Source organism: Eriocheir sinensis, chromosome 49 (genome assembly GCF_024679095.1).
Source record: "Eriocheir sinensis breed Jianghai 21 chromosome 49, ASM2467909v1, whole genome shotgun sequence".
Classification (NCBI taxonomy): domain Eukaryota; kingdom Metazoa; phylum Arthropoda; class Malacostraca; order Decapoda; family Varunidae; genus Eriocheir; species Eriocheir sinensis.
The window spans coordinates 7,831,685-7,841,342 of NC_066557.1; positions in this window are offsets into that span (position 1 = coordinate 7,831,685).

Here is a 9,658-nt window from a genome sequence, read left to right on the forward strand (position 1 = left end):
AACACGGCCTCGTAGAATATATAAGTCAGCCAGCCAGTCAGCGGGTCATTGCTCGAACCCCGGCCGGCAGCTCCTCAGATTCAGCGCACTTTCACTCCTGTAGCGTTCTCTGTGTTCCCGGCCCCTACCCAGCAACAGCCACGCGCCGACTTCCAGGGATTGACGTTGCAGGGTCTGGGGTGATTCTCTCTCTCTCTCTCTCTCTCTCTCGACACGTGCGGCGCGGCTTGGCAATGTGTTGTGTCACTTCTTGCCAGGGAGGGTCTGCGAAATAGATCGTTTTTTTGTTGCCTTGGTTGGGTTCTTATGTAAGGTTGTATTTTGGCACTGGTCTCTGAGTTAGCTTGTGTGTGTTAGGTTTTGTTACTATGCCTGCTATTACTACTGCTGCCTCTACTACTGCTACTAGGCTACTACTACTGCTGCTATTGCTGCTACTACTACTACTACTACTACTACTAAAATGAATATATTAATAACGACGCGGAAAGTTATGATGGAATAAATAGAAAAGAAAGGAGGAAAATTTGAGAACAAGAATAAGAACATAAGAAAAAGAATAAAGAACAAGAAGAACAGGAAGACCAATGACCACAGCACTAACAATACCTTTTAACTCTCCTATTCTCATCCTCCTGTCCTCTGTTAACGCCAAAGAGGCTATAATTCTTTCCTCTCGTTTACCCTTCTCAAGCAACGGACGGCATTCGACGAGGGAACAGGGAACGTTAAAGACATATTAATCATGGTTTACAATAAGACACCTACATCTACATCCGAAACTGACCTCTCTATTCTTTTTTTTCTTTTTTACAACAAAGGAGACAGCTCAAGGGCACAAAAAAGTATACAATAATATAAAAAAAAAACCGATACTCGCTCTCCTCCTGTTTACTTGTGCAGGAGCGGCGATTAGCGGGCTTTTTGATTTTCTTTTGTTTATTGCCGTTGTGCTGTTTCCTTTACTGTAAAAGAAGAACAGGAAAAAGAAAGAAATAGGTTGTTATTATTGTTAAAAGATTTTGTCCCCCCGCGGAAGCAGCGCTGCCAAATTATCGTACTCAGCCTATTGCATTTTCATAGTTTCTGACCGATAACTATAGCAAAAAAAGAACAAAAACTATCAATATTTAAGAGTTTTTACGATGACTTTAATTTCCTATCATTATTTGCGTGGTTGTGACAGTTTTGGAGCCTAAAAATGATAAATGAATTGTTATGAGTACGATAATTTGGCAACGCTGCACGGAAGGACCCTGAGCCTTTGTCGGGGTTAAGGCCCATGAAGTGTGTGCCGACAGATCGACTCTACGGGGTCACGCTGCCAAAGCCGAGATCACACATATGAAAAGTCTTTTGTATAGGTGGTGGGTATCTCCAGGGGTAGTTTAATGACCCTGGTGGTTGTTTGACTCTTCATTACTCTGTACCAAGAAAAATACACTCCTTTTTGGCCCTTGAAACTGGTTGAAACGAGAGGCGGAGTGTCTTAGAATACCTCCCCCGCGGCCGTGTTCTCAAACTCTTCGGATCTTTCCCTCACACATTTGCTAAGGCTTTCATGGAGGTTGTGGTTATTTCCAGGGGCAGTTTAATGACCCCGGTGGCTGTTTGACCCTTCGCCTGTACTCTGAACCAAGAAAAACACTCACGAGAACCCGGCTGATCTCCTTTTTAACCTTTGAAACTAGTTGATAGGAGAGGTGCAAGTGATGGGAACGCCAGCCCCGGTGTGTCGACGATGACTCGCGTGCACCGATGAAACAGATTGGGCAGGTCACGTCATGCATAAAACTGATAAAATCAAGGGTTGATGATCTTTTAATGGGAGCATTTCCACTTTTTTTTTTATAAAAATTGAATTAACGAGCTGACGTATTTACAAAACTTATAAAGTTCTATCATGATACATATGGCCAAGTTCAAATATGATAGCCACAGAGGTTTCTCCTTAAAAAAAAATTTTCGCCCACTTTTTTATATTTTTGTGTCAACACTTAACTACTATTTATGGGTGTATTATTTTCATTATATTTCTCTAGTAATTTTGATCTTTGTACTTAATTCTCACGAGAGATTTTTTAGATAGCTTTATTATATATATAGGGTGGGTGGGAGGCCTTAAGTATAAGAACTTAAGAATAAGATATAAGAATAAGACTTAAGAATAAGATAGGAAATTGCTAGGAATTCACCTTTGAGCCAAGGGGGCGCCTGCCTGGTGAAGTTTTGAGACCACATGAATGGTTTAAAATAAGAAACTGGACTTAGGTAGGTTATATAATTTTTTTTACAGCAAAGGAGACAACTCAAGGGCTTAAAAAAGAAAACAATAATGAAGAAAAAGCCCGCTACTTACTGCCCCCCAAAAGATTAGTGAGGAGCGGCCGAAAGAGAAGTCAATTTCGGGAGGAGAGGTGTCCTGATACCCTCCTCTTCATATCATGTGTAAATTTGATAACAGACAAATGGTGAGGATATTGTAATGACTGTTAAGAAAAAGAAGTGAACTCGGGCAGGTCGTATCATACGTAGAACTCATAACAGACGGATAACGAAAGTAAAAGAGTAACCCAGGAAAAGTAAAAGTCAGTGCAGACAGAGAATCAGAGATCTTTTAATGACTGTCAAGAATAAGATGGGAAATTGGCCGGGTCGTCCCATGCGTAGAACTGAATAAGAAAAAAATAAGTAACAGAGTGGCAACAAAGGAATTATCGAAGCCAGGGAAGACAGAGAAGACCTTTATAACGTTAAGGGCTGACTTAGACATGATCAAACAAGACCTAACTGCCTTCAGCACTGACTTTTTTGCGACAGACCCACACACAAAACCTCCTTCCACCAACTGGAACAACCTGAAACACACCATACACGCCTCAATGAACAGACACATACCACAAAAAAAACACTTTCTAGCAGGCACACACTTCCCTGGTTTTCCAGGGATCTACACAGACAACATCGCAAGAAACAAAGACTCTACAGACGCGCGCAGACATACAACACAACAGATAATTGGACCGCCTACAAAAAACACCAAAAGACATTTGCCAAAAACATAAAAGTAGCGGAACGCAAACACATAGCAACTTACCTCGCAGACAACGTAAGAAATAACAAAAGAAACTTTTTCAAATTCTTTAAGACGCGCAAACATGACACTAACACGATTACATCACTTAAAGACAACACTAACACATTAGTTACCAGCCCACAACACAGAGCACAAATACTTAACACACAGTTCCAATCGGTATTCACACAAGAACACAACCTGACACCAAACATGCCACACAGTCCCTTCCCCCCCATAGCCCCCCTTGACATCACGACTAACGGAATACAGAAATTACTGGAAGGACTCGACACAACTAACTCCACTGGCCCCGACAGCATTCCCGCCTTCATCCTTAAATCCTTTGCCCCCATCCTTGCCCCCATCCTTCAGGCCATATTCACCCAATCACTATCATCCACCTCATTATCCTCTGACTGGCTTTTGGCAAATATTAATCCTTTATTTAAGGCAGGTGACAGGACTGACCCAGCCAATTATCGCCCCATCTCATTAACATCGATTCCTTGTAAAATTTTCGAACTCATAATACACAAACACATAATGCATCACCTTGACGCAAACAATACCCTTCCTGACTCACAACACGGCTTTCGACCTAAACGCTCATGTGAATCGCAACTCATTACTACATATCACGACATTACGAGGCTACTTGATCGACGTGACATCAAACAAGTTGACACTATTGTTTTAGCTTTTACCAAAGCCTTCGACAAAGTCCCGCACAAAAGACTGACATTAAAATTGAAATACTACGGTATTTCAGGACCTATTCTTCACTGGATCACTGCGTGTCTTACTAACAGGACTCAACGTGTTCTTCTTGACGGATCTTCATCTGACACTGTCCCTGTTTCTTCAGGTGTCCCTCAAGGCACCGTTCTAGGTCCCCTTCTTTTCCTCCTGTACATTAACGATCTTCCACTGTCAACGCCTAACTCTTCCACTAGACTATTTGCCGACGATAGTTTACTGTTTAGAGCAGTAAAGACTACTGACGACTGCAGACTACTACAAAACGACTTGGACGCCCTTGAGCGGTGGGAACGCACCTGGCAGATGCACTTCCGACCAGACAAATGCAAACTACTAAGATTCACCAGAGCGCACAACCTCATCCATCACACTTACACTCTCCATAATTCAGATTTAGTATCAGTTTACACACACAAGTACCTTGGTATCCATCTCTCAACTAACTAGAAATTCAACACCCACATAGACCACATCAGTGCCACAGCCAACAGAACACTGGGGTTCCTGAGGAGGAATTTACATAACTGCACGCCTGACATTAAACACAGCTTATGACACACTTGTGAGACCAACACTGGAATACTGCTCCACGGTGTGGGATCCTTACACACACAGAAACATTGATAGGTTAGAACAAATCAACACCAAGGCGGCAAGGTTCATTACAAACAATTACACTCGAACGCCTGTCATCACAACACGGATCAAACAACAGATAAACATGGACCCTCTTCACATATGCAGACACGCACACAGACTTACACTTATTTATAAGATCACAAACACTCATATTGACATTGACCCACAAACATACCAACACAACGCAAACAGTCAACGTAACCGTAACACACACATCCATAACTACCAAACATATCACACTGACACTGACGCATACAAGCACTCACACTTTCCACGCACCATACGTGACTGGAACAGCCTCCCTCAACAGATCTTAGACTGCGGTACAATAGACTCACTCAAAAAACAAATACACACTCACTTGTCACCACAACACACCAACACTAACAATTACACTTGATTCACTTCCCTCCCCTGCACACTCGGCTCCCCCGTCCCCCCAACAGCCAACAAATATACGTGTTATGCACCTGTACGGCTGCCCTGCGCATCATGTATCCAGATCCAGATAAGGAAATGAACTCGGGTAGGTCATATCATGCGTAAAACTAATAACAGAAGAGAAGGACAATGAAAGTAACAGAATGGTAACAAAGAAAGGCAACATCAGGGAAAACAGAGAAACACAGAGCCTGAAAATGACTGTTAGGATACAAAAATGGAGTAGGGCAGACCATATCATACGTGGAAGTTATAACAGGTGGACAATGAAGGTAAGAAAACGATAACCAAAGAATTATAGAAGTCAGGCCAGACGGAGAACCATATGGCGAGAGAAAATGCGAGCGAGGATGTTCTCTTAAGTCGCCCATCAAAAGTCTGAGTTTTCTACGGATGTTTTTCAGAAAATGGAAACATCATTCGGTAGCTACATCAAAATTGGTTAGTGTGCAACATATGGTGTATTTATTTTATGATTATATATATGTAGTTTTTTGTCTGTCTCGTCTTGCTTTGAATAAATCTTGATAGTTTTGATAGTTTGAGGAATTAAAGTCTGGAACGGGCATTTTTCTTCATACTTTAATCATCTTTATTCTTTATTCTTCTCTATTTTTCTTTATTCTCTATTCTTACTTGTTCTTCTTTCTTTGTCTTCTTCTTCATTCTTTTCTATTCTTCTCTATTCTTTATTCTCGGTTTTTCTTTGTTCCTCCCTATATTCTTTTGTATTTTTCTTCATCTTTATTCTTCCTCGTCTTTACTTTGTCTCCTCATATGATAACAATAGAGATATAGAGAGATAAAAGAAGGCTGTTAAATTATTAATGGTCCCTCGCAGGCCGGCCCGTCAGGGTGTAAACAGACGGCGTGCCGGCCACGCCCCCTCCACCCTGGCTGCTGCTCCCTCCTCCCGAAGCAACGGCAGGCAGTGACAGGCAAGCAGAAGAAACTTAAGGCCTTCTGCATCATGGTGACGAAGAAGAAGGCGGAAAAAGCGGATAAAGAGAGCGGTGGCGATACATTAGATGGGGCGGCTGGTCACGGGAGGACGGGAGGTAAGGTACCCACGTCATTCCTTGCCTTCCTCCACGTGTGTCCGCGCCTCAGTTCACGCTTGTTTTCAGGGCCGTGCACAGAGCCGTACCAGGGGGGGGAGGGGGGGGGTCTTTCCCACAGAATGTGGATCTTTGTCGCCACTTGAAGAGCGGCGAGCAAGGTGAGCCATATCAGCTGGGGGGTTCGGGGTTTTGAAAAAATGACATTTCTGGGCGCATTTTCCTGCTGTCTGATCGAAAAGCTGGGACTCTTCGTCCTAGCTTTTTGTTTTGACCTCGGACAGTGGACCCTTTAGCGGCCCTGGTTTAATTAAGTCTTGTTTCGGGTTGTTAGGTAAGTTATGGGGAAGGAGGGTGTCCAGCAAGTAAAAGGTAAATATTCAAAATATCCTGAAATTTTAATGAATGTGAGGCTAGGCTGAGTAACTTTGTAAGGATAACCGCCAGCCTCACAGTCAACAATATTTCATGCTATTTCGAATTATTGCCCATGTGATTTATATGCTATAAATTATTAAATACTTTTATTTCGACTTAGAGACAAATGTCTCTTACGTACCTGAAATAAGACCTAACAATTATTTAAGCCTGTTGTTCGTTCGCGTACGATCTGACTGGACTGTTTGATTTAATCTTGTCTTTCGTGTGCTTGTATAATACATTATCAGTGCAGATCTACATGTTTGGGATTTATATAAGGTGTGAGGGTTATTTGTGTATATAAACAGTCAAATATTGTTGAATAATATATTCAATATTATTGAAGTATGTTGAATATTTACCACAAGTAGGCAACGATAAAAATATAAAAACGTTCATTTTTACAATTTCACTGTGCACATGTGTCACATTTATCGAAATTCCCGCTTGTGGATGGACAGATGAAACCGACCAAGGTAAACATAGCCTCGGCACGCTTTATGCTGGACACAACCTTGTTCAGTCTGCCTTGCCAGGGTTCGGGGCTGAGCAAGGAGTTTCGAGTGGGTGTTTGAGGCGTTGCGATCACTTCTCCAGTCTCCAGCCTGACATTCTGTTAACCCTCGCTCACGCTCTACCACTCTGCCCTTTCCCCTCCCTTCCTTATCTAATAGTCTGTGTTCTGAGGTCCAGTAAATGCATCGCCTTTGGGCTTGAGTATGGAGTGGGTCGCTTATACGTCAGCCAAGTAATCCCACGCTTTTGTTCGTTTGGCTGGGCGTGATGGATAGTACAGATTCAATTACACACACACACACACACACACACACACACACACACACACACACACACCAAACTAGGACAGCGTCATTTCGTAATTTTATCTCTAGTGTTTTGTTCACCTTTTCGAGACTCTGAACGCGATACAAGACGCGGAGGAGCAGGCAAGTGAAGTTCAGCTTGACCTAGAAAGTGGTGGCCTGGTTGAGGGGGCTAGGTTACTATTTGAAGGGGCTAGGTTACTATTTGAGGGGGCTAGGTTACTATTTGAGGGGCTAGGTTACTATTTGATGGGGCTAGGCTACTATATGATGGGGCTAGCTTACTATTTGAGGGGCTAGGTTACTATATGATGGGGTTAGTTTACTATTTGACAGGGTTAGGCTAATATTCTAATGTGCTAGGCTACTAATCCCTCATGACGATGGGAGTGGGTGGGAGGGAGACTTTACGCCAGCTGATGATACGATGGTCTGACAAATTATTCAGTACAGTTTAAAAAATACAGTAATAATAAAAGTAGTAATATCAAAAATCTTTTCTTTACCTTCCATTTCTTCTCTAATACTCTTAAGACATGAACTTTAATTTTTCAGCTAAATAATAATAATAATAATAATAATAATAATCATAATAATAATAATAATGATAATAGTAATAACGTTAATCTTTTCTTCAGCCTCAACTCCTTCTTCAACAGCCTCAAAGCACTAGTTGATTATGAGGCTTTTTTCCGTATTGTCAAGCGCTTATTCTTTTATTTATTTATTATTTTATTTTTTTACAGCAGATGAGTCACTTCAAGGGCATCAAAAAGGTAACAAATGTAATAAAACAAAGCCCGCTACTCTGCTCTCACTTCACTCATTTCCACGTTACTATTGAGGTGAAGTTACGTTAAATTTTAGTCGGATATAAGGCTTGCATCGCGGCCACAACACAAAGGTTTCCAGTTTGCTATACCCCCCAGGGAAGGCACATGGCTCAGATTATGGCGCTGTAAAAGAAGATGCGTATCGTAAAGGAGTTAAAGTCGGAGATATTTTTACCGACTCCGACTCCGACTCCGACTCCGACACCGACTCCGACTACGACTCCGACTTCGACTCCGACTCCGACTTCGACTCCGACTCCGACACCGACTCCGACTACGACTCCGACTCCGACACCGACTCCGACTACGACTCCGACTCCGACTCCGACTCCGACCTCGACTCCGACTCCGACCTCGACTCCGACTCCGACCTCGACTCCGACCTCGACTCCGACCTCGACTCCGACCTCGACTCCGACCTCGACTCCGACCTCGACTCCGACTCCGACTTCGACTCCGACACCGACTCCGACTACGACTCCGACTCCGACTCCGACTCCCCTGATTATCATTACTTACTTAGCTTTCGAGAAATATTTAAAGATTTGAGTTGGAACATGGCATCATCAGCTGGTCTAGAGTCCCCCCTCCCCCCCCCATCGTAATATCACACGCACTCAAGAACGCGTGAACCCATCGAGAGCTTGAGTAAACGCCGAGGATAAAAACCCGTGTAATGAGGGAGCGAGGAGCGATAAGGCGGGAGACAGGCGCCGATAACGAGGTACTAATATAATTGTTGCGTTATTTTTGGACTTTTCTGATGCGTGTATATGGGAAGGGAAAAGGAATATCTGGTTAGTTTTTTTTTTTTCTACCTGTGTCTATCTGTTTTTAGTTACGGATTTCCTATTCAAATCTATCTATCTTTTTTCTATCTATTTATCTTTTTTATCTATTTCCAAAGAGAGTAGTCGGGTTCTCTTGAGTGGTTTTTCACGTTCATGGTGCAGAAGCCTTGTCAAACTACCACTAGGTTCATAAAACTACCCATGTAAATACTAATGCAACATCCTCTAGGAAAGCCTTGTCAAACTATCCCCAGGCTCATAAAACTACCCATGGAAATACTAACACAACAACCTCTACCAAAGCCTTGTCAATCTACCACTAGGTTCATAAAACTACCCATGGAAATACTAACACAACAACCTTTAGGAAAGCCTTGTCAAACTATCCCCAGGCTCATAAAACTACCCATGGAAATAATAACACAACAACCTCTACTAAAGCCTTGTCAAACTACCACTAGGTTCATAAAACTACCCATGGAAATACTAACACAACAACCTCTAGGAAAGCCTTGTCAAACTATCCCCAGGCTCATAAAACTACTCATGGAAATACTAACACAGCAACCTCTAGGAAAGCCTTGTCAAACTATCCCCAGGCTCATAAAACTACCCATGGAAATACTAACACAACAACCTCTACTAAAGCCTTGTCAAACTATCATTAGGCTCATAAAACTACCCATGGAAATACTAACACAACAACCTCTACTAAAGCCTTGTCAAACTATCCCTAGGCTCATAAAACTACCCATGGAAATACTAACACAACAACCTCTACTAAAGCCTTGTCAAACTATCCCTAGGCTCATAAAAC